The sequence below is a fragment of the Cupressus sempervirens genome, chromosome 3, assembly GCF_028749045.1.
Source record: "Cupressus sempervirens isolate cs-2001-9-10 chromosome 3, ASM2874904v1, whole genome shotgun sequence".
Lineage (NCBI taxonomy): Eukaryota > Viridiplantae > Streptophyta > Pinopsida > Cupressales > Cupressaceae > Cupressus > Cupressus sempervirens.
The window spans coordinates 451,626,295-451,652,004 of NC_143120.1; the positions used below are offsets into that span (position 1 = coordinate 451,626,295).

General features: G+C 37.5%; 1 protein-coding gene across 6 annotated transcripts in view; it reads right to left on the reverse strand.

Moving 5' to 3' along the window:
* Positions 1-25,710, reverse strand: part of LOC149567022 (guanosine deaminase-like) — a 103,966-nt gene that overhangs the window by 27,328 nt on the left and 50,928 nt on the right. Inside the window, exon 3 of one of the 6 annotated variants that reach the window (XM_089820234.1) lies at positions 6,465-6,569. The exons of 2 other annotated variants lie outside the window; for them this stretch is intronic. The gene's annotated coding sequence lies outside the window, so the exon portion shown is untranslated. Of the gene's footprint in view, positions 1-255; positions 414-6,464; positions 6,570-25,710 lie in introns of those variants that run through there. 3 more of the 6 variants (XM_089820232.1, XM_089820231.1, XM_089820236.1) reach the window with 3 other exon arrangements.

Here is a 25,710-nt window from a genome sequence, read left to right on the forward strand (position 1 = left end):
CTTCCTCAATTCAACAGCTTTCGCATTTACACCTAATTGTGTTAGAAAAAGTAGATGCAATACAGTAGCCGTAACAAGTAGTCGTGCAATGCTAAAGACTTGTAACGAAGAGAAATTTGTCGAATATTGTAAGATTCCTCCCAATCTAGCTACTAATGAGGAGAAGCCCAACAAACCAACTATAAAAAATTAAAAGGATCTGAGTGCTCCCCGGGGAAAGTAAAAGAAAAACGCGGAAGATGAGAAAATGCATACGCTAGAATTCTTTCAGGGTTGATGACCAACAAGTTGCTGCGAACTGGTGTTATTGCTTTTTCTTTATTCACGTGCCATTGCTTTTTCTCAGAGTGAGCAATGCCAAGTAGATGAAAGAAGTTTATTATTAGTTTCTGCCTATGAATACAATTTTTCAATTAGATTAATCAATTAAAGCAAAGAATTTAAAAATTTATATGTAATGGACAATGTGTATATCTATTTTTCATTTTTTTTAATTTTATAAATGACTTTTTTTTTCATTCTATTGGACCATATTATTTTTGATAGGGAGAAAAATCAAATTTTCTTAACAAAAATATGCATATTTTTCCCAACAATAATAATGACATGCATTAATGATAATTTTATCTTTTTCACAATTGTGACAAATTAATTAGAGTTTCCAAAAAGTAATTATTTTATCTTTCACCTCACTACCTAAGACATAAATGCATGTCTAATCAATAATAAGTAAATCATTTTTTTAACCAAAGATTGTAAATATATCAATCTATCATTTTTAACATCTTGTGAGTTGTGATATTGTTATTAGGATGGATTGTGTGATTTTGAGTCAAACTCGTTGACCCATGTTTCAATAAATTCATCTCTCATGAGGATAAATGGAACACTTAGCACTCATTGAATTAGGGGATGCTAATAGGGGTGAAGCACCAGGACTTCCTAGGAGGTCACCCATCACAGTACTACTCTAGCCTAATTGTGCTTAACTACGGAGTTTCCTCCATGGTTAAACCCAAAGCTTGCAACCCCATTTGTAAAACCTTCACCAAGTGTTGTGCATTATGAACCATTCATTAGAAAGCCCCTTAAGCTCATCAATTGATAAGTAGGAGATAATTTCCACAACAAGTCAAATTGTGATATTGTTATCAGGATTTAACTGTGTGATTTTGAGTCAAATTCATTGACCCGTGTTTTATGAGTAGTGATTCGACATGAATCCATCTCTCATAAGAAGAAATGGAACACTTAGCACTCATTGGATCTAGGTGATGCTCACAGGGGTGAAGCACCAGGACTTCCCGGTAGGTTACCCATCCCAGTACTACTCCAGCCTAAGCACACTTAGCTACAAAGTTTCCTCCATAGTTAAACTCAAAGCTTGCAACCCCATTTGCAAAACCTTCACAAGTGTTGTGCCTTATGAACCATTCATTAGAAAGCTCCTTAAGCTCATCATTTGATAAGTAGGAGGTAATTTCCACAAGTCAAATTGTGATATTGTTATCGGGATTTAACTATGTGGTTTTGAGTCAAACTCATTGACCCATGTTTCATGAGTAGTGATTCAACATGAATCCATCTCTCATGAGAATAAATAAAACAATTAGCACTCATTGGATCTAGGTGATGCTCACAGGGGTGGCACCGGGACTTCCCGAGAGGTCATCCATCATAGTATTATTTCAACCTAAGCGCGCTTAACTATGGAGTTTCCTCCATGGTTAAATCCAAAGCTTGCAACCCCATTTGCAAAACCTTCACCAAGTGTTGTGCCTTATGAACCATTTGTTAGAAAGCCCCTTAAGATCATCAATCGATAAGTAGGAGATAATTTCCACAACAAGTCAAATTGTGATATTGTTATTAGGATTTAACTGTGTGATTTTGGGTCAAACTCATTGACCCATGTTTCATGAGTAGTGATTCAAGATGAATCCATTTCTCATGAGAATAAATGGAACACTTAGCATTCATATGTAGAAACAAATACTTTATTGATTTAACTCAATTTTATAATTGTTATTTAAATATTTCTTAAAATAACATAATCCTTAAATCTTCTTTTTTTCAGTTCTCTTCCAACTATCTCTATTCATTGTCCCTATAATAACATATCATTCTCTCTCTTTAAATCTCTTCACACCCTTCATTTCTACCTATAAATCTATATTATCATTATCTCTCTTTTCAATTTTTTGAGTTTCAATTTATTTAAAACCTTACTTAAAAACTAATTATCATATCATTTTAAAATACATTTATTTATTTAATACATTTATTCAATTTGAAATTATTCTATTCTAATTTTCAAATTAATTTTTTAACTCTAAATTATAATTAAATTAATAAATAGCAAAAATATATTTCTAAGAATATAATTATTTGATAATTTTTTACTAAAAATATTTACAAATTTTGTTAGAAAAAAATTTAATTTAGTTTTTAATGTTTTATATTTTATATTTTATATATATTTACTAGTTTTACATTGTCCCTTACTTTCGTCAATTATAAAATGCTAATTTTTTTCCACATTATGTTTAACTAGCTATTTTTTTCAATCTTGTTTTAACTAAAATTATTCTTCAAACTTACTAACTCTTTTGTTGGTTTCGATCAAGTAGTCAACAATTTTTTTTTGAAATTTAATATTTGAATTTATATAGGAAAAGGTAGAAAGGAATACTTCATTGATTTAACTCAATTTTATAATTGTTATTTAAATATTTCTCAAATTAACATAATCCTTAATCTTTTTTTTAATTCTCTTCCAACTATCTCTATTCATTGTCCTTGTGATAACATATCATTCTCTCTCTTTAAATCTCTTCATATCCTTCATTTCTACTTATAAATCTCTATTATCAGTATCTCTCTTTTCAATCTGTCTTCATATATATAAATCTCCATTTTCCTTCTTTCCATTTTCCTTCTTTTCTAACTATTATGAGGAATGTATCTCTTTAAATTCTCTATTCATATATTTTACTCTCTAATTTCCTTCTTTCCTAACTATTGGTAGGAACTTTGACGCAATGCATCTCTTGTTCTTCTCACTTAGATTGTATTGTTATGCGGACAACATTAAAATCAATCATTTATTTATTCATTTAATTAATATAAAAGAGAGGATCAATTAATCTATAATTAAATAGGCAAGAGCCTACAATAGTAAAGTGCAATCTTTTCATTGGGAGGTCTTGTGTTCTCTATTCGAGTTTCACACATAATAATAATTAATCTTAATAATATTAATAAATATTCTAGGCTTCGGAAAAAATAGAATCTATAATTAAAATAGGTGCACGAAATTTCATTATGTTTATATTTTTTAAATTATTAGTACTTTTTCATTTATATTTTCAGTTGTCTTCTTTAATTACGTTTCATAAAATAGAATTAACTTCTAAAGTTTAGAGATAGATTTATGTTTATATTTATTTATAGTTGTTAAGTTCTTCTTTTTTATTGGTTGGTTATAATTTTGTTGGGATTTTGGTATTTTTCTAGTTCAAAAATATCAATAACAAGAGTTTTGTAGAGCTCTAATCTTGACCTTATGCAAGGGAAAGTGATATGTATAGGAAAGCAAAATAAGAACCATTGAAGAGAATGGCAAATATAAAGCATTAAATTTTTATTTAACACTGAAATGCAAAGACAAATTTCAAGTATAGAATCTTCTTATTATTTTATCAACAATCATGTAAAAATAAATTAAAATACTCCTGATTCTATTCAGCACAGGATTGTTGGTATCCTACGGTTTCAGATAGGATCACTTCCTTTGACTTATCTTGGCATCCCTATTGCTGTTTCCAGGCAGCCACATCTCTTCTGGCAAAATTTGATTACCAAGCTTCAAGATAAGGTAAATCATTGGACTCATAGATGGCTTGCTACTGCTACCCAGGTTACTCTTCTTCAAGCTGTTATCCAAGCTCTTCCTACTTATCGAAGCATGGTTCACGCTGCACCTATTTACTTTCTCAAGGAGTTTGATGCTCTTTCTCGACAATTCCTTTGGAGTAGTAATTTGCGTAGTACTAAATGGAGCTTGGTTAATTGGGCAACTGTTTGTAGGCCTAAAAAGGAGGGTGGTCTTGGTCTTCGATCTACTCTATTGAGTAGTCAAGCTTTGGCTGCTAAACTTTATTGGCGATGGTGCTCTGGACAACATCAACTTTGGGCTCGTATTATCACTCATAAATATTTTCATGGTGCTGATCCTTGCTCTGTTTCTGCACTTCCTCTTGAAGGTCGTGGCTCAATGGTTTGGCATACTTTGAAGACAGGTGCGATGTTGGTAAAGAGGGGTCTGTTTTGGATATGTCAAGGAGGTTCTCAGGCTTTGTTTTGGTCTGATGCTTGGGATGGATTCCCTTCCATTTTATCCATATACCCTCATCTTCAGCCTCTTTGTGACTCTTTTCTTGCCACTGGATGGGATAAAGTGGCTCATTACAAGACTCCTTATCAATTGGGACCTGTTGTTGGTTACAGATGGAAGCATTCTTCTGATTGGCCTCCTGGAGGTACAGACATGGATCGTCAGGAGCTTTCTCAAATTCTGGCCTCTAGAGAGTGTTCTTCTTTGCTTGGTCCAGATGTTTTGGCTTGGGGCGGTACCTTGTCTGGTAAATATCATGTCTTTGCTAGGTATCAGGAGATAACTAGACAATTATTTGGGGATGCTGAGGTCCCTTGGTGGAAGCAAGTTTGGAATAAAGTTTCTTGGTCCAAGTGCAATTTTTTCATGTGGCTAGTGGCTCACAACCGTTGTCTTACCTGGGATAATCTTTGTACACATGGATTTTAGGGCCCCTCTTATTGTGTTTTGTGTGCTAATGGAGAGGAGTCTGTCTCCCATCTGTTCTTCCATTGCTCCTATTCTACTCAGATATGGCACCTTTGGTGGCGCGCTTGGGGTTGCTCTTGTCGGCATGCTTCCTCTTTGCCTGAGTTCTGGGCCTGCTTGGGTACTGCTCCCTCCAAGTCTTCTTTTCTCCATGCTGCTTGGATTGCTGGCCCATCTTTCATGCTTTGGCATATCTAGTTGGAGAGGAATCGTCGCATATTCCAAGATGTTCGGCTTGGTGTTTTGCATCTTTGGTGAAAAATATCACATTCTCTTCAGGAAACTATTCTTGTGAAGTGTGAGCTTGATGGGGGTATGGATCCGATTGATCTTGCTATCTGTAATCGCCTCAATTTTCATCTGCAGGATGGGGCTGCAGCTCATAGGTTTCCTTCTATGTCCAGGCAGCTTCATCATCAGAGGAAGGGTCGGGTTAACCGGGATGGGCACTGGACTCCTCCTCCCTGTGGAGTTCTGAAAATTAAAACTGATGGTTCTTCCCGTGGGAATCTTGGTCTGGTTGGTATTGGCGGAGTGGCTCGTTGTAGTTCTGGGGATGTTAAATTTTTCTTCTCAGTTCATAAGGGTGATTATACTAACAATCTCATGGAAGCTCAGGCTATTTTATATGTTGTGGAACAGTGTTGCTTGCGGGGATGGAGTAAGATTATCTGTGAGTCTGATTCCCAGGTAGTGGTGAACATGCTTTCTTCGCAAGAGCTTGAGGATGTTAGTTGGCAGCTGGCTACTGTTGTTAAGCAAATTCTTTTCTTCTCTTCCTCTTTTCAGTTCATTAGGTTCACGTATATTCCTCGTGAATGGAATAGAACTGCTGATTGTTTAGCCAAATGGGCATCTAGTCATGATCCGAGTTGGAATATTAGGGATAGGAGGCAACTGTCCTTTGAGATGGTGCAAGAATTTGATGATCTTGTTGCTCAGGATCGAGCTCTTTGTTGAGCTCTCCTTGTTGTATTCCTTTCTGTCTTAATAAATTTTTACCCCTCTTTTTGCAAAAGGTCTTCAAATGAAACAAGTCCAATTAATAATCCTTAAGGGTTCATAGTCATTAATCAGCTACTGTATGAACAATTAGTCAAAAGAAATTTAACATGGCATGTTGCAGCTTTCATTTGATTGACCACCCAAAAATGTTCAATCCCTAATATAGCTAAACTTGGTACACCCTCACTAGGTTCATTGATTACAGGGATAAAATTCATTCTTGGTGGTCTAATAATCATGAGTGTAAGGCCATTATCAACCCTCTCAACTAGAAATATTCAATTCAAAATGCAACTTTCCAATGCATAGTTTGCATCTAAAAATTCAAAATAACCAATAATTAATGTTTTTCTTTCTATAAATAATTACTCTTCTTTCCATAAATAAGCCTCTCAATCTGTTGCTTTGCACATGTGTATGACCATCGTTTTTTTTTTCAATTGGGCCAAAAATACAAGGAGATTCATCCAACAAAAAAGAGGGGTCTTGGTAGACACAAACATTGTTATTGAAAAGGCCTCAAACAAATAGAATTACATGTAGGGGAAAAATCAAATCAATTATATAAATGGTGAAGAATGACTGCTTGGTATACCTATTGTAAAGGATGCTCTTTGGGAAGAAAGCTCCCAATTGTCTTTCCATAAACTTCACATGTAAAGTGAATCAAGCGCTTGTTGTTCTCTTAATAGTACTTGACCTAAATACATAACCAATAAGATAAAAAAAATTAGGTAAGCTCAATCTCTATGTACAAATTGATTGTAATGTTTGGTATACTCTCATTCTCAAGCTTCATCACTAAGGAGTATAAAATCTAGAATGCAAGGATTTGCAATAACTTGTCTTGAATTCTATGCTTGGAACCTTAAAATTTGCCTTCTATTTCTATCATTTTGCTCTTCCAATATTTGCATTGTAATGTGTTTTGCATGCAAAACAAAGCCAAAATGCTTCTTGGAAGATCAACCATGTCATTAGCATATTTTATAAAAGGAAAAAAAGTAATTAAATTATTAGGAAAATCCCAAGCAAATAGTCATAATTCAAAAAATACACAAAAATTAAACTGAATTTTTCACAAAGGATCTGAAAAACTAGGACTTCTTACCTGCATTTTAACAAATGGAATGGACTACGTGCGCATGCCAAGTTACTTTGACATGACTTTTAACGAGAGGAAGAAATGCTTCAAATCGAAGCTCAAAATGCTTGTTAATTTTTTTAAAATACCAAAATTTGAACATATACAATAAGTAAGTTTTACAGACAAAAAAAATGTGTCCTCTTCACTTGTCTTATGTAAAAGATTCTTCTCTAAGCAAAATCCAAAGGAAAAGCTCAAATTTTACATAATTTTTTGAATCCTGATATGTTGACTCTAATCAAACATTTTGCTTGACAAGTTCTTTGGAGTTGTTGGCATCTCTCGTGAGCATCACCATCAAAGCTTCCATATAGTACATGAACAAACAATAATCAAATTGAAACATGCAAAAATCTATTTTGCATAAGAATATTAAAAAGTTTGAATGTGGCTTTCTTTTGATTTCAGAGGAAGAGAAGGTAAGGAAACAATAGCTTTGAATTCAAACAAGAATTGAAATTGTTGAAGAATGGAAACTTGAATGTGAAATGGTGTTTGATGTGTTGGACTGACACCCTTGTTTGTAGTAATTAACTAGAGTGGCCTATGATATATATTGTCTGCCCAAAACATTTTTGGAAAACTTTCTTTTTGTTACATCAAATTCATCAAGGCAATTATCCCAATAATCCTTTATGTGCTTCTTATGCCTATTTTCTCTCCCAAAAGCCTTTCTGGTGATATGATGGGGATCAAAGTTCCTTTTTACTATATCTATATGGACAGTATAAAATTGGAATTCCATATCAGATTTTCCTATAGCTTGTCTCAAAGGGATTTCTGCACAATTCCCCAATATGATAAGGTACCCCACTCCAACCTTGTGCCTATCCCTATGAATCATATGCAAAAATTTGTCTCGATATTTTTAACATTATAATTTTGTTTGTTGTTATCTTGTAAGTTTATAAAGGTCTTCTAGAGAATCTTAGGATTTTGATGTATGTGAATTTCAACATTTGAATATGCTATGTGTTGTACTTCTTCACCAACGCTATTGCTTGGCTTGGCTAGCTAATGAGCACTCATGACCTCCGAGCACTAGTTAGGTCTTTCATGATATATATCTTTTTGGTTTGATCCTTTTGAACAAATGACATGAATGAGTGAGCTAGTATTTCGATGATTTTAAATATGATATCACACTTGCATCACTTACTTCAATCTAAAACCTTTATAAATTTTTGGAAGATATATTAATTCTAGATTTTGGGGATGTAAGCCAATAATGAATTTAGAGTTTAAGGCTTATTTGGAATTTCTTGTAATCTCATCCCAACAAGAACTTTGAGAAGTCACAGGGATCTTGGATCATGGTCATTTTCGGAAGAATTCAAGAGATTTAAGCCTTCAATGGAATTTCTGAGATTTCACCTTCCTAGGGAATTCTAGAGGATTCTCAAAAGTTTGGCACAGTCAAGGAATTTCCTGACAAAGATTTTGGAAATCTTGCCTCTTCAAAGATTTTCAAGATTTTGCAATGTACAAGGACTTCCAACTTGTCACGGATGTTTCCATAGTTTATGCTTTCTTCAATTTTCTTTTTCTTGGTAGATTTCATACTCTATTGCAGGATTTTCACTTTTTTATGGATTTTTCATTTAAAAGCTCATCTTTCTAACAGTGTAAAAACAACGATTATGTTTACCGTTTTTTGGACTTATCACTATTGTTTCCAGATTTATGTAGCAATTTGAAATGTCTTAACATAGCCTAGTCTTGGTGTTTTTAAGGTTTGAAGCATACGTTTCTTGAAGGTTTAGCTATGATTATCCCCTCATGCAAATGAGGATCTAAACAGTTTGGAGATGTTAATCACTTTGAAGTTTTTTTCTAACAAAACCCCAACTATGAGAAAATGATGGGTTTTGACATATTTGAAAGAACAATAGAGAAGTTCCATTCATTTGCTTGAAAAAAAAATGTTGCTAATTGCAAAAAATCCACGATAAAAAATTGCAGTCTTAACATAAAAGAGGGAAAGAACTTATAACCATGTTTTGTACTAATGAAACAATGGCGATTTGGATCTTTGTTTGAAACCTAAAATAAGTTTGTTGCCTAATCTTGGACGACAATGATCACTTAAGTTCTTGAGTGCAAAATGGTTATTTAGATTTACCTCAAGAAGCCTAGTTTTATACAAAACAATAAATTAGAGACTTTTCCAAAATCAAGAACATGTGAATTTTCTGGAAAAAATTCTGTAAAAAAATTCATTCCACAAATACTGGACAAATTTGATGATTTAGAAAGTTTATCTACACTATATACTTGCAATTTTGAGTTAAACTTCACCAGGCAAAAAATAAACAGTACCCAAAAAATTTGCAAATTATTTTACTTATACATACATACATGCATTGTATAAAAAAATCAATTATAAAAAATTCAAAATAGAATTGTATACCATATAATTGTGAGAGAAGTTTATGTACGATGGGAGCACATCATATTAGTACATGTATTCTAAAAAGATGTCATGTGCATAAAAAAGATTTAGAAGAATTTTTTTTAAAGAAAATTAAAAAACGAATGTCAAAAATCCCAAATGATATTAGGAAAAATAAATAAATAAAATATAAGATCATAAAAGGCCAAAAATAAAAGAGTACCACATAACATTTTTAAAAAAATTAAAGGCAAAAAAAATAAAATGATACTCATTTTACCACCCGTCACGTGAGGCAATGGGTATTGTTGATGGACCCATTGTATGGAGCCCTCTATGGGTGCGGGTGTTGCCATGCCAACAACAGTGTATGTTGAGTGCAGCAGTCACTACTATTGCTCAGTTTTACGCCCCACCAATATTCAAATTTTAAATGCTTACCCGCCAACGACTCATTCCCAAAGTTAATATTATTTTAATGCCTGAGAAACATCGAAAAAATTAAAAAATCAAACTTATGATATGTTTCTGCGGGCCCGCAAGTTCCTCATCGTTGGATCAATCTGGATCAACGGTTGGCACTATGTCGCTTTTGAAAGTTGCATGATGTTTTGCATTGGCAACATAGCGCCCTTTTGTCGTGTGTCAGGTGGGTCCCTCTTTGCTTGGTTGTTTCTCCGGCACCGATTTTGGATAAATCAACAGAGGGCGCTATGGCACTATCGAGAAATTGGTTCTTCTCGCCGTTAGCGACATAGGGCCCAGTCAGAAAGTGATCCTGCGGTGAAGTTTAGAAATACGGTGTGCCCCAAGTATACTCTGTTGGATATCAGCAAGGATTTGTCAGACACGTTGGCAGTTGATCAGTCTTTTCATTGGCTAAGGCATGATTGCGTGGAATGTGGGCCCTGCGAGGACTTGTTAGACAGTTTGGCACGTGGCCGGCTCTCATTGGTTGATACACTGATAAGTTAGATCTATCTTGCTCGCTGTCAGATCTTCCCCAAATCCATGGCAAGCACTATCTCGCTATGGAGAACTGCGAGAATTTTAACCATAGCGACATAGCACCTCGGTGACGCGTGGCATGTGGCTCTGTTTCCGTCTTGTAGGCCACAAGATGAATAGGTGGCTTGTCTTCTATGGCAACTGTCAGGCAGGTCAGAGTACGAAGGCAGATCTGATTGGCCCATCTAATTGACCAGGTATGCAGTCCTGCACAGATTTTGATCACCGTCCGATGTAGGCAAATCTAGGGCTGGCGCTTCCTCGCATTATCAAAATGTGAGGAGATTAAATATTGCGGGAAAGCGGTTAGCCACCACGTGTCCCTATGGGGCTGGGCTAGTTCCATGGATCATCAAGTGTTGACAAGTGTTGCCCAATGTGGTACGAATTGTTGAGGTGGTGCCAGGTGTGATGGGCTTGGGCGCAACAACAAGCGCAGATCTTCCATGATCGTTGATCTCGTGGAGATCAACAATGGGCACCATCTCGCTATGGAGAACTGCGAGAATTTTAACCATAGCGAGATAGCACCTCAATGACATGTAGCAGGGTGGGACCAAGTATTATGAACCGCAGGGATGGTACCAGTTCGGGCTGAGTCAGACACCAAGTTGTGCCAGGTTGTACCAAGTGTATTGAGTTGTTTCGTGGGCCTAAAAGTTTAAAGGCAAGCATAGGAAACGACGAATCTTCACGATCGTCAGATCTATGAAAATTGACAGTTGGCGCTATGTTGCCATGGAGAGCTACTCGAAGGATACACATAGCAACATAGTGCCTAGGTGACACATGTCCCAATGGGTCCAGTGCAGGCAGTAACAATTAGCAACTGGCAGTTAGTATAACGTCGCGGTCAGGATTTTTTAGAGAAAAGATGGCGCGATTAGTTAAAAAGCATGGTCAACTCAGGAAGACCTTGCGAGGTGGCAGAAAGAAAGGAGGTTAATTGGCCCATGTGGCTCCTCCTGCTTACGGGTCTCATTTGACTTGCTGACTGTGTTGACTCCTAGTCCAGAAATATGGGAAATTAAGAGTTTTACACGAATCTGATTTTCATGATCGATTCCAGCTACTAGAAGTGAATGCGAAACATACAGGAACATTCTACCCCCCCCCCCCCCCCCCCCCGACCCAACCTATCTACTTGGTCAGAGCACAGTTATGGCGTCGTTATTGTCTTCTGAAGGCATTATTTGACACAAAAAAATCAGATTTCTTCATATCCCTAGATTGTTCTCTGCAGGACTTAATGGCAGGTGGTTAGGGAGTAATTACAGTTGGAGGGAAAATCTCAGTTATGCCTGCACTATAAAGACAAATTTTGTAGATTTTGAAAAGGTCGACCTTTCTCTAACTTTTCTCTACTGTTGTTCTGCAATTCCAGTGTAAATTCCCTTGTGCCTCTGAACTGTATGATTCTCTATTTTATCTCCTTTAGCCATTGGTATGAAAGTGCAAGAACTCTTTGCCTTCGCCATTGTTTTGTGAAAGTCTATAATCTGCATGACTGTATCTCAGTTGGCCTGTGAATGATATATAAGTGAACCTTCTCTTTCCTTGTGTAATTCATTCTGGTTTTCTGATCTGCATGTGGTTAATTGATTGAAGCAAGTCTAAATGTGTATATCCTTAGTTTCATTTTGGTTCAATAGTGCATATATGGGCAAAGATTAGTCTGAACACTCTATTTTGGTGCATCATCTCTTTAGATTAGGTTAGGTAGATTTGCTTTCATGCTCTCCTTCTCCCTTTTCCTCTCCAAGAGTAGTTAGGTGCATCTTGATAGTAAGAGGAAGTCGGCCTTCTCCGGAGACTCAACCTCATAGTTCAAGTCCCATAGCTTGGAGGTTGTTTCCATGTTTCACTAGGTTGTCCTCACACATAGGCTCTGGACAAGGGTGCAAACCTAAGTGACAACAGTTTTTGGCATGCCCAATGGGACTTACCTTTCAAAAAATTTCAAGCCTACTGGTGTCAAAAGAGAATATTTCAAGACCAATAACGAGGAGATAGTACTGGCTTCAGTGTTTAAGCATTCAAGAGGCTCATTCTTCAAAGTACTTGGTGACTCTGAGCTTCAAACATATCTGGTTCCAGACCAAAGTTGTAGTGATTCATGCCCAAAGCTGAAACAAGGGCATCTTCTAGAGGTAAGTTTCAGTACCAAGAGTTTTCATTTTCAAACCCTAGAAGAAGGGAGACTAGAATATCTTTATCACTAGTTAGGAGTGCGATAGTAACAAATACACCTACAAGATCTATCTCTACTCCTCCTGCTGTTAGCTCTCAGCCTAGACTACCATCAATACATATTAATAGATCACTTGTCTATATGGCATTGCCCAGAGCTTATACTTTTGCCACCTTTAATGGTGGGAGCCCTCTCTTGTTAGCCCAAAGACATGACATACCAATAGCTGCACTTAAAAGTATACCACAGTTTACTGGTGAAACTTTTATCTCCCCCTCAAAACACATTCAAGAGGTTGCAAATGTCTGCAATATCCATGGCATCACAAAGGATGATGTTGCAGTTAGGCTCCTAGCCTCATCCTTGAAAGGAAAAGCATTACAATGGTATAGAGGTTTAGCTCATGGTTCTATAACAGATTGGGATGGATTAGGAGTAGGATTGTGCAAACATTTTGAGGATAAAAGTGACTATTTGTCACTTTTAGAGCAGTTGACTACTATAAAAGGAGACCCCATGAATATATGACTGGTTTTAACTATAGATTTCAAAAGACATGGGATAGAATACCTACTTCGGTGAAGCCTACCCCTGGCAATGCCTTCTTGCATTACCTTAGAGCTTTTCACAGTGATATTGCCACTACAATCCAAACTATGGGAGGAGATACCTTGTCTAATACTTATGATATAGCGATAAAGGCAGAAAATATATTGATATAGGGAGGTAAACTAGCTCCAAGGCCTCCTATGCCTTTCTTCCCTAATGTTCCAAATCATCAACCAACAATGGCCCCTCTTCCCACAACTTCTACATCACAATCCCTTGTCCCAGTCCCTCAAGCTTCCACATCTTCAAATGGGATAGATGAAATCAAAGAAATGATGCAATCTCTAATGCAAAACATGGACAAAAGAGAGAAGAACCTTGATAAAAAAAGTGCATGATCAAGGGAAGAAGTTAGAAGATCAAAGAAAGAGGCTGGAGGATAACTTTTCTATGATGCAGAAAATGAGCAACAAGGTGGTGACTTTAGAAAGACAACAAGCTCAAGGTAGTAAGCCTCATCAATTGCAATATCAAACTTTGAACAGTGGTAGGCCTCCAAATCCTAATCATTGGAACCATTCTTTTGATCAGAATAGGCAGGGTGGCCATGCTTCAACCTCAAATGTAAACCAAAATAGGGCCATAGTCCCTCAAAACAATATGGCCCAAGATCAAGATTTTTGTCCCTCTTGTAACTACTCCTATGCCTATTGTATGCGTCAGAAGGCTAAATATTTTATGGCCTTGATAGTCCAACAACCTGTAGCAAAACAAGCATACAAGGAGGACCAATTTAAGGATGCCTCAGATATGCAAAGACAAGGTGATTGCTCTTTTATGAATCATCAGATGGAGGAGCATTGTAATCTAAACCAGGATTCCATTGCTCATAACACTAGAAGCAAAAGAAGAGCTATGGAAGATGTTGTCCCTCCTCCTCCCAATCAGGCCTCAACTTCAAATGCAGTATCTCATGAGCAAGCAGCAAATAATCAATCAAGTACCTTTCAACAGCAAAGGAAAAACCATGGCAAAAAAGATACAAGTGATCCTCAGGCTATTCCATCTCAACCTCATACAATTGCAGGTCCCAAAGCTTCTACCAAAACACCTGCTATGCCATTCAGTGTGGTAGAGCAAATGAAGAAGACAAATGTGAATATCTCCATGTGGGATGTTGTTGCTACTATACCCATGCAAAAGAGGTTGCTACAGCAAGAATTGGAAAGAACTGAACCAAAGGATCAAACACTCAGCATGGAAAGTGCCACAAGCCTAGTACAACCATCAAGGGAAGTAGAAACAAGCAAAAAGGTTAGACCTCCTCCATTCTATGTTTCTCTAATTATAGGGGGCAAACTAGTCCATAATTGCATGATTGATTCAGGGGCTAGTAGTTCAGTGATTCCTAGGTTTGTTGTTGATGCTTTGGGAATGAAATATGAGCCCACTGTTAGGGATGTATTACAGTTGGATGGTAGTACTATCAAGACTGTAGGGGTCCTTAGGAATGTGGAGAAGGCCTTACATGCATGCCCTAGTTGTACTGTGACCCAAGATATCTCTTTTGCTGAGGTCAAGCCATATTTTTCCATCTGTCTATCAAGAGATTTTACTGCCCAAATAGGTGGTTACATATCTTCTAATTGGTCGTATATGTTCTTTAAAACAAGATATGGAGCCAATGCTTCAATTAGAGCAGAGCCTCAAGCCCTCCATCATACTGAAACCTACACCCCTAATGCCATCAACATGAATTGCCCTACCCTAGAGGTGGATGAGAACGACATAGTAAATGAGCCCACCACTTCCCTAGCAGAGATACCTGATTTTTTCTTGGATCAATGGGCTAATGCGTATCAATTTGACCCTATGTCTGAAAACCCTTGAGATAGGTCTCAGTACATATTGTATATTGGAAAAGGATGCTCTAGTCCCCAATGTTGTAGATCTAAAGAAGATGTAAGTGGGATATGGAGTATGTACTTTGATGGATCAAGGAATAAAAATGGATTAGGGGCTGGTGTGATGTTAGTTTCTCCTGCACAAGTAAGGTACTACTTCTCCTTTAGGCTCCAATTCAGTGGCATCAATAATGTGGCCGAGTATGAATCCTTGATCCAAGGTCTCCTACTTGCTCAAAAGAGAGGAATCCAAGCCTTAAGGGTGTATGGGGACGGTGAGTTGGTGGTTAATCAAGTGAGAAATCAGAATATCACCAAAAATGGTCTACCCAAGTCTTATAAACATAGAGTATGGGATTTGCTTGAAGGTTTCAATGCATTTAATATTCAAAGCATCCCTAGAAAAGAAAATAGACATGCTAATAGACTTGCAGCAATAGGTGCATCTTATGATGTGCCAGGGAATCTTGAGGAGGAGAAGAAGCAACAAATCAAAGTGGTAGTAAGGCCTACCATCCCTGATAACAACATCCATTGGCAAGTGTTTGAGTCTGATGAGAAAATTGTCAGTTTCTTGCAGAATGAGGCAAAATTTTCAAAGAGAAATCAGTCAAGACTGCAGGATCAGTATGGTGATCAGATCATTCATCTCAGCTCCAACAAGTTGCCTAAGGGTCTCATTACCTTAGAAAGTGTCTTCAATCCTGATGATCAAGTAAGAGGCAGAGCCATGAACCTAGCTGTTGATGAAGATTATCATATTCCAGTCATGGTTGCTGATGGGAAGTCCTTGAACATGGGTAAGGTATGTTCTGAAATTGAACAAGAAAATTTTATTCATCTATGTCAAGAATTTAATGATGTATTTGCTTGGACATATGATGATTTAAAGGGTTCTGACCCAAGGTTATTTCAGCATACCATACATCTAGTTGATAATGTAAAACCAGTAAGACAAAAACAAAGACCAGTGAATCCCAAAATTGAACCCTTAATGAGAAAGGAGCTATCCAAATTGATTGAGGCCAATATAATTTTTCCCATCAAACACTCATCATGGGTAGCAAACCTTGTCCCTGTTAGGAAGAAGAATAGGGAAATTAGATTGTGTGTGGACTTTAGGGACCTTAACCAAGCTTCCCTTAAAGATCACCATCCTCCCTTCTATGGAGCAGATTTTATCCAAGGTCAGTGGTTCAAAGAGATTTTCATTTCTTGATGGATTCTCTGGTTACAATCAAGTACTACTTAAAGAGTCTAATAGGTACAAGACTGCATTTACCACTAAATGGGGTACCTATGCTTATTGTAAGATGCCATTTGGGCTAACCAATGCAGGTGCTACATTTCAGAAGGCAATGGAGATGGCCTTCAAAATATTGATTGACAAGTTTTTCTTAGTTTACCTTGATGATATCACTATGTATTCAAAGGATGTAGATGATCATTTTGATCATCTCAGACAAGTATTCTTAAGATGTAGAGAGTTTGGGGTTTCCCTTAACCCAAGCAAGTGTTTCTTTCCTACTAACCAAGGAAAATTATTAGGACATATTGTATCTGAGGATGGCTTAACCATTGATCCAGAGAGAACAAAAGCAATACTTTCTCTCCCTCTTCCTAAACACAAGAAAGGGTTGCAAAGTTTCCTAGGCAGGATAAATTTTGTGAGAAGATTTATCCTGAATCTTGCCGCTATGGTGAAACCTCTTACAGCTATGCTCAAGAAAGGTATAGTCTTTGCATGGAACAACGAAGGGAAGGAAAGTTTTGAAGAGATCAAGGCATCCATAGCCTCAACCCCTACTCTCATGAACCCAAATTTTGAGAAGAATTTCATTCTTTATACCTTAGGTGGTGAGTCAAGCATTTCTGCTGTCTTGACCCAAACAAATGACAAAAATGAAGAGCAGCCCATAGCTTTCTTTAGTGAAGGTCTTAAGGAATATGAAGATAAATACAACTATGTAGAAAAGCAAGCCCTTGCAGTCATCAAAGCTTTAAAGAAATTCAGACACCTCCTGTCCCATAACAAGATTTATTTGTTAGTACCCCACGCCAGTGTGAAGGAGTTCCTTTTGAACAAAGATATTGGTGAGAAAAGAGCTGGTTGGATTACTAAAGTAATGGAATATGATGTTGGCATTCAGATTACCAAGCTGGTAAGAGGGAAAGGGTTGTGTAAACAGATGTTATCATCTCAAGAACCTGATGAGGAAGCTGCTATGATAATGATAGAGTAACAAGAGGCGAGAAATGGTGACCCAAGGAATTGGATGGATGATATGAAGAACTTCTTGCTAGGAAATGGATACCCTCAAGGATTAGATAGAACTAAAAGGAGACAGTATAGATTAAAGTCAATCCCTTACGTCATAGTTGATGGTATCCTTTTAAGAAAAGATTTTAATGGAGCCCTGTTGAGATGCCTTGATACAGACCAGGCTAAAAGAATGATCAAAGAGCTTCATGATGTTCTTGATGGTGGCCACTTCTCAGCTAGAACAACTACAATGAAGATCATGAGGGCTGGTTATTACTGGCCATCTCTGTTTCATGATTGTCATAAGTATGTGAGGAAGTGTGAAAAATGTGCCTTTTTCTCTGGCAAACAAAGACTTACAGCTCTTCCCCTTCATCCTATCCAGGTGGATCAACCTTTTGCTCAATGGGGGTTGGATTTCATAGGCCCTATCAATCCTCCTTCTAGTTTAGGTCACAAATGGATTTTAGCTGCTACAGATTACTTCACTAGATGGACAGAGGCAGTTGCATTGAAGGATGCCACTGAATCTTCAGTTGTGGAGTTCCTTGATGGAATTGTGACTAGGTTTGGTGCCCCTTCAACTATTATTTCAAATAATGCAAAGTCTTTTATTGGAGCTCAGATTTGTACATGGGCAGTGGACCATAATATCTATTTAAGCACATCTTCAAATTATTATCCTCAGGGTAATGGTTTGGCTGAGTCCTCCAACAAGAACCTGATCAGAATCATGAAAAGGACAATAGATGATAACTAGAGGTGTTGGCATAAAAAATTGAAGACTGCACTATGGGCTCATAGGATAACACTTAAAAGGTCAATAGGAAATTCACCATTTGTGTTGGTATATGGCAGAGAAGCAAGGCTTCCAATTTCGTTGGAATTTCCATCCCTAGAACTAGCTCATCAGCTGGAGTTGATTGAAGATGATGCCATGACAGTGAGAATGGCAGAGCTGATGGAGCTGGAAGAAAAGAGAAATACAGCCATGCAGACCCTAGAGACACACCAGAAGCAGGTGAAAAGAAGCTTTGATAGGAAGGCTAGGGTTAGAATCTTCAGGGAGGGAGATTTGGTTTTAAAATGGGATGTAGATAGGGCAAAACCAGGAAGACACTCGAAGTTCGATGCATTATGGAGTGGCCCCTATCTAATTATCAATTGCAAACAAGCCAATGCTTTCCAGTTAAGCAAGCCTGATGGTGAGATTCTGCTCGTCCCAATCAATGGGGTTTATCTTAATCCATGTTTCTGACAGGGTTTGAGGTTCCATGTACATAGTAGTTTAGTTATGTTCTCTATTTGTTTCCTATTTTCTAAGAAGTGCACGAGCACAGGGTTGTCTCTCTATGATACAGCAAGTCCAAAAATTTTGAAGGTTGCAGAGACAAGGTTTTTTCAGTGTTTTGTTATCTCAAGGTTAGGGTTAGGGTTTCACAGTGCTCAGGATCCACATCTTTTCGACTCTGTATCCCGATGGATGCTTCAGGCCACTGGTCATATGCGTAGTAGGCTCGCATCCCCTATGAGTCGCCAGAAATGTTGCTCATTTTTGCGCCCTGCCAATATTCAAATTTTAAATGCTTACCCGCCAACAGCTAATTCCCAAAATTAATATTATTTTAATGCCTGAGAAACATCAAAAAATAAAAAAATCAAACTTATGATATGTTTCTGCAGGCCTGCAAGTTCCTCATCATTGGATCAATCTGGATCAACGGTTGGCGCTATGTCGCTTTTGAAAGTTGCACGATGTTTTGCATTGGCAACATAGCGCCCTTTTGCTGCGTGTCAGGTGGGTCCCTCTTTTCCTAGTTGTTTCTCCGATGCCAGTTTTGGATAAATCAACAGAGGGCACTATGGCGCTATCGGGAAATTGGTTCTTCTCACCGTTAGCGACATAGGGCCCAATTAGAAAGCGATCCTGCGGCGAAGTTTGGAAATACGGTGGGTCCCAAGTATGCTCCATTGGATATCAGCGAGGATTTTTCAGACACGTTGGCAGTTGATCAGTCTTTTCATTGGCTAAGGCATGACTACATGGAATGTGGGCCCTGCGAGGACTTGTTAGACAGTTTGGCACGTGGCTGGCTCTCATTGGTTGATACACTAATAAGTCAAATCTATCTTGCTCGCCGTCAGATCTTCCTCAAATCCATGGAAGGTGCTATCTCACTATGGATAACTGCGAGAATTTTAACCATAGCAACATAGTGCCTCGGTGACACGTGGCATGTGGGTCTGTTTCCGTCTTGTGGGTCGTAGGATGAACAGGTGGCTTGTCTTCCGTGGCAGCTATCAGGCAGGTCAAAGTACGAAGGCAGATCTGATTGGCCCATCCAATTGACCAGGTATGCAGTCCTGCATAGATTTTGATCACCATCCAATGCAGTCAAATCTAGGGTTGGCACTTCCCCGCATTATCAAGATGCAAGGAGATTAAATATTGAGGGAAAGCGGGTAGCCACCACGTGTCCCTGTGGGGTCGGGCTAGTTCCATGGATCGTCAGGTGTTGACAGGTGTTGCCCAATGTGGTACAGATTGCTAAGGTGGCGCCAGGTGTGATGGGCCCGAGGGCAAGAACAAGCACAGATCTTCCATGATCATTGATCTCGTGGAGATCAACAGTGGGTGTCATCTCGCTATGGAGAACTGCGAGAATTTTAACCATAGCGAGATAGCGCCTTAGTGACACATAGCAGGGTAGGGCCAAGTATTATGAACCGCAAGGATGGTACCAGTTCGGGCTGAGTTAGACGCCAAGTTGTGCTAGGTTGTGCCAGGTGTACTGAGTTGTTTTGTGGGCCCAAAAGTTTAAAGGCAAGCGCAGGAAATGGCGAGTCTTCATGATCGTCGGATCTACCAAAATCGACGGTTAGCGCTATGTCGCCATGGAAAGCTACTCGGAGGATACACATAGCGACATAGCACCTAGGTGACACGTGTCCCAATGGGTCCAATGTAGGCAGTAATAATTAGCAGCTAGCAGTTAGTATAACGTCACAGTCAGGATTTTTTAGAGAAAAGATGGCCCGATTAGTTAAAAAGCATGGTCAACTCGGGAAGACCTTGTGAGGTGGCAGAAAGAAAGGAGGTTCATTGGCCCATGTGGCTCCTCCTGCTTACGAGTCTCGTTTGACTTGCTGATTGTGTTGACTCCTAGTCTAAAAATAGGAGAAATTAAGAGTTTTACACAAATTTGATCTTCATGATCGATTCCAGCTACTAGAAGTGAATGGGAAACATAAAGGAACACTCTACCCCCCTCCCGACCCAACCTATCTACTTGGTCAGAGAACAGTTATGGCACCATTTCTGTCTTCTCAAGGCATTATTTGACACAAAAAAAATCATATTTCTTCAGATCCCCATGATTGTTCTCTGCAAGACTTAATGGCAGGTGGTTGGGGAGTAATTACAGTTGGAGGGAAAATCTCAGTTATGCCTGCACTATAAAGGCAAATTTTGTAGATTTTGAAAAGGTCGACCTTTCTCTGACTTTTCTCTGTTGTTGTTCTGCAATTCCAGTGTAAATTCCCCTTTGCCTCTAAATTGTATGCTTCTCTATTTTATCTCCTTCAGCCATTGGTATGAAAGTGCAAGAACTCTTTGCCTTCGCCATTGTTTTGTGAAAGTCTGTAATCTGCATGACTGTATCTCTGCTGGCTTGTGAATGATATATAAGTGAACCTTCTCTTTCCTTGTGTCATTCATTCTGTTTTTCTGATCTGCATGTGGTTATTTGATTGAAGCAAGTCTGAATGTGTATATCCTTAGTTTCATTTTGGTTCAATAGTGCATATATGGGCAGAGATTGGTCTGAACACTCTATTTTGGTGCATCGCCTCTTTAGATTAGGTTAGGTAGATTTGCTTTCATGCTCTCCTTCTCTCGTTTCCTCTCCAAGAGTAGTTAGGTGCATCCTGATAATAAGAGGAAGTCGGCCTTCTCTGGAGACTCAACCTCACAGTTCAAGTCCCACAGCTTGGAGGTTGTTTCCATGTTTCACTAGGTTGTCCTCACGCATAGGCTCTGGAGAAGGGTGCAAACCTAAGTGACAACAACTACTACCATATCACAGTTGTATAGCATGGGGGATGGCCTCAACCCCCATTTGATATTTTATTTTTTAAAATTAAAATGTTTGTAACATTTTATTTTTCTTCTAAAACAAACTTTAAGGGCACTTGAAGGAAATTAATTTAAAAACTAGCACTTGTACCCTGTCAGGTTCCAAGATTACAGCCAATAGGCATTGTTGTTGAAATGTGTAGTGGAGGTCAAAACAGAGCATTATTTGAACTTATTATATGATTAGCTACAGGTTCTCCACAATTTATATTTCATAAGTCATGATTTCAATATAGATAAGATTCAAGCTTCATTGAACACTGTTGTTATAATATATTTTGATCTTTTTGTTCAGATGTTTTGTAATCAACAAATCTAATTGCAGTTTGCATATATCGACCAAGCAACTGTAGTAATATTTCTACATTATAGATTAGCAGTAACAAAACAATAGATTCAACAATAACAAAACGGATTTGTCAATGTAGGAGGTGTATTAAGACCAAGCAAGAGTTTGATACAAAAGAGATTCAATATAAAATTTTGATTGCTTGAAAAAAATTCAAGCCTTCTCAACAAAGCCATTTTTGCAGCATATCTTGTAATTCATCCTCAGAGATAATTCACAAAACATGGTCTTGAGCATTGAGAAAGCAGGCACAAAATATGAGAAAAAGAAAAGAATAAGAAAATATTTCACGATACAAACTAGTCCAGAGTCATTTCAAGTAACTTGAAAGTATAGCATCCAATGTTATTTTCTTATTTTGGAAATTAGAGTTACATCTTCGTCTGTTGTGTTTACTCTATTGTTGTTCATCCAAAACCACCAATGAGCCTTTTTAAGTCGTAGATACTTACAATTTCTTTGATGCAGTTCAAACAACAATCATCCAATGTTATTTTCTTATTTTGGAAATTAGATTTACATCTCTATCTATTGTGTTTACTCTATTGTTGTTCATCCAAAACCACCAATGAGCCTTTTAAGTGGTAGATACTTATGATTTCTTTAATGTAGTTCAACAACCATCAACTTCTACAGAATTAAAAATAGTGACATAGAATTAATCAGCCTCACCAATTATGGGACAGTAGAAACTAATTGACAATCATTAAAAAGCTATTGCAAAAATATCACCTTGGTGAGCCAAGAACTGTTGAGAAACAGACCAAGTTACATTTGCAAGCATACTTACAATATGATCTAAAAATGTATTAAATGGGGTTGGAATACAATAATGAGAAACAGTAAGTTGAAATGGCAATAAATTAATCATGAATGAACAGTAGCTAATAGTAATGCAGTTGAACACACAGTAGGATAAGCAAGATTACCATTAAGTTATAGCGAGTGATGGAAATTGGCAAGATCAAAATTTGAGAAACACTTGCAGACATATTAAAATTTGAGATGCAATTTGTGTGTATGTACAAAGCTACCTACACTTGCAAACATGAATATATGGAGTGAATAGTAATATGCATTTCATAGTTTCAGAAAAAGGAGGATTCGTGTGCAATCCCTGTCTAATTTACTGCTCTTTGCTTGGCTTGACAATGCACTATGAAGATGCGTTGCAATGACTTGTGCAGCAAAGTTGTTGGAGGCGGTTCTCTTCATTCTTTCTAATATTTGTAAATGGGTTACTATGCATCTTTTTTTATTTGTCAAAAGAGAAAGATGGGTCAATTCAGAGTCCTTTTATTGACTCGATTCGTGACATGGTTGTGAATGTTAGACCCTGATGTTTTATTTTTCCAATATTAGTTGTCACTTTGTGGAGTGTGAGGCCTTGTGATTTATGAATTGTGATAGCCCACACCATAGTGATTGGTATTTGCCTTTGGTTGCCTAGCATAATTGGTGTTATCAAAACACATTTTGGATCTTGTGGATCCCACACCAGACCAGTATAGTTGTCAGCCCTTGCTATAATGTACATAGGAATGTTCGACGATTTGGAGTCAGGATTGTATACAACTTCAATAATGTTTCCAAGCACTCCATTAACGAGGCTTGCTTGTGTCCATATGTTGATTGTGCGCATTACATGTTGACCCTTACACAAGAGCACATTTTTCGCAAGTTGGTCTTCATCGAAGCGATCTTTTTCATTATTGTGGATATTGATTGCAGTGCTCATGGCAATTGGTTGGTTGAGTTGCTTTAACATTATTCTATTGTGTGCAATTGAGCTATCATTTGTGGCAAAAATGTGGTTTGAATTTTTTAATTCTTTGCTTTCTTTGGGCAGTAGGTGATGTTTACATCATGTCATTAGTAGATCCCAGTCTTGTTGGGTGGGTTCAGCATTACGTATATTCCTCAGTGCTTGTTTGAAGTGCAATTCTATTGGTGCTTCACCTTGTTGCCGAAATATGGTGTGTAATTTCACAATTGTTGTGAATTCTCTCCAAATTGCAAAAGCATGTGAGTGTGTTGCATATAGAGGTTTTTCTAATACTAGAGGTAGTTGTGCAAGTCTCCAATTAGGATGATGGATCTCCCTCCAAAGTGAGTGGATTGTTCAGTGGGAAATGCTTCACGTAGCCTTGTATCAATCTTTAAAAGTAGCTTAGGGCCTATGACGCCCATCTCATCAGTAAGGATGTATTTGATATACTTCATGCTTTCTTGAAATGTTGTTAGTGCTTGTCCATTAAGTGGGTGCATGTCTCTGATCGAAATTTTGAGTGTTGAACATGTTGTTGTTGCATTTATGTTAAATGCAGCGATTCCTATTGGCGCAAGTATCAGGATTTGGGGGCATTTTGTCTAAATGCTATCATTTAGTGAATGGCGAATGCATTTAATTAGGTGTGATTTTCTAGTTCTAGTTGTACCTTGGATTACCATTCGTAGTGGGTAGAGCGAGTGGCCTTTGTTGTGCTTTGTAATAATGTTGAGGGCCTTCTCTTGGTCACTAAGTGATAATGTATAATTGGGTGCATTGTGTTGCATTGGCACAGTTATAGATTCACAATATGTGTTTGTAAGAACAAAGTTTGATGCAGAGTCATGTAAATTATGTGGTACAATATGTTTTGCCCAGTTGTAATTCTTATCAAAGTCGTGTCTTCTGAGCATTTGAATATCATCAAGATCATTATAATTTGTATGGCCCATAGGTGACAGTAGTTCCCATTCTTACATCTCTATGTTGTCTAATGATGTTATCTCATTCTCGCTATCATCTTGGTCATCTATTGCAGAGGTGGCTTCTATGTTGCAAGCTACATGCCAAATGGTGTAGCCATTTGAATTTAGTCGATACCAATTTGCAATAATTCCATCTATTGTAGGTCCAATATCTTTTTCAATGTTGCGAAAGTGCTTATACAGTAGCAGCTCACTCCAACAAAACGTTTTGAAATGTGCAGAGTCTCTATCTAGAATGTTGCAAAATTTGGTGTATACATTAATGATAGATGTATCTTTTCTTGCATGTCATTTGTCCCCACGTTGTCGTGCTGCATATGAGAATGTCATGGTTGATTCGATTAATGTTATTGCTTCCATTCGTTGAGGTCAGTTCATATACATTTATAAGTAATTGCTTTGTATGAGTGTAATATTTGCTTCTCGCATGAACCAGTTAGTATCTTTCTACCTACATTTAGGCTGATAAATGTCCTGTTGCACATGACCAAGGGCAATTTTTTGTAGCATATGGCAAGTTTTTTGAGCACTAATATCTCGTTCCACTACACATTCCATCATAAATTTCCAATATGCTTTGATGGCCGCTTCATCTGATTGATTGTTGGTGGGTATTCTGGTTAGCATTTCTTTGCATGTCTTTGATGTTTTTTCTATTTTTGTTGCATATTTTGCTATATACTTGAGTACTTGGTCTTGTGATGTCACTGCTCGGCAATCAATGTTTTCCCTCCATATGGAGAGCATTTCAGGGTTCATTTGAAGCATATGAGTAGGCAACTAGGTCTATAAATTCAAAATCCAAATAACTTGAAATTGTTCAATCCCTCTTTGTGTTGGAACTTGTATATATATTTGTAGATACTAAATAATTGTGTCTCTTTTGATAGACCAAGGTTATTGCCATAAAATTGTGTTTGAGGGATTAAGCGTATATTGTCAAGGGTTTAAACCCTCTTCAATTCTCGCATTTAAACAATTATGCTCTTCATCATATTGCAAGTAACAATACATGAAGAATTTGTGGCTCGAATATTGTTTGATTGCAATGATAGTTTTCTTAAGCTTGTTACATTTAGAATGCAGTGTTATAAACCCATTTTTTTGTTACAACAATTTATTTGTGAGCAGCCCATTCATTGCATTTTT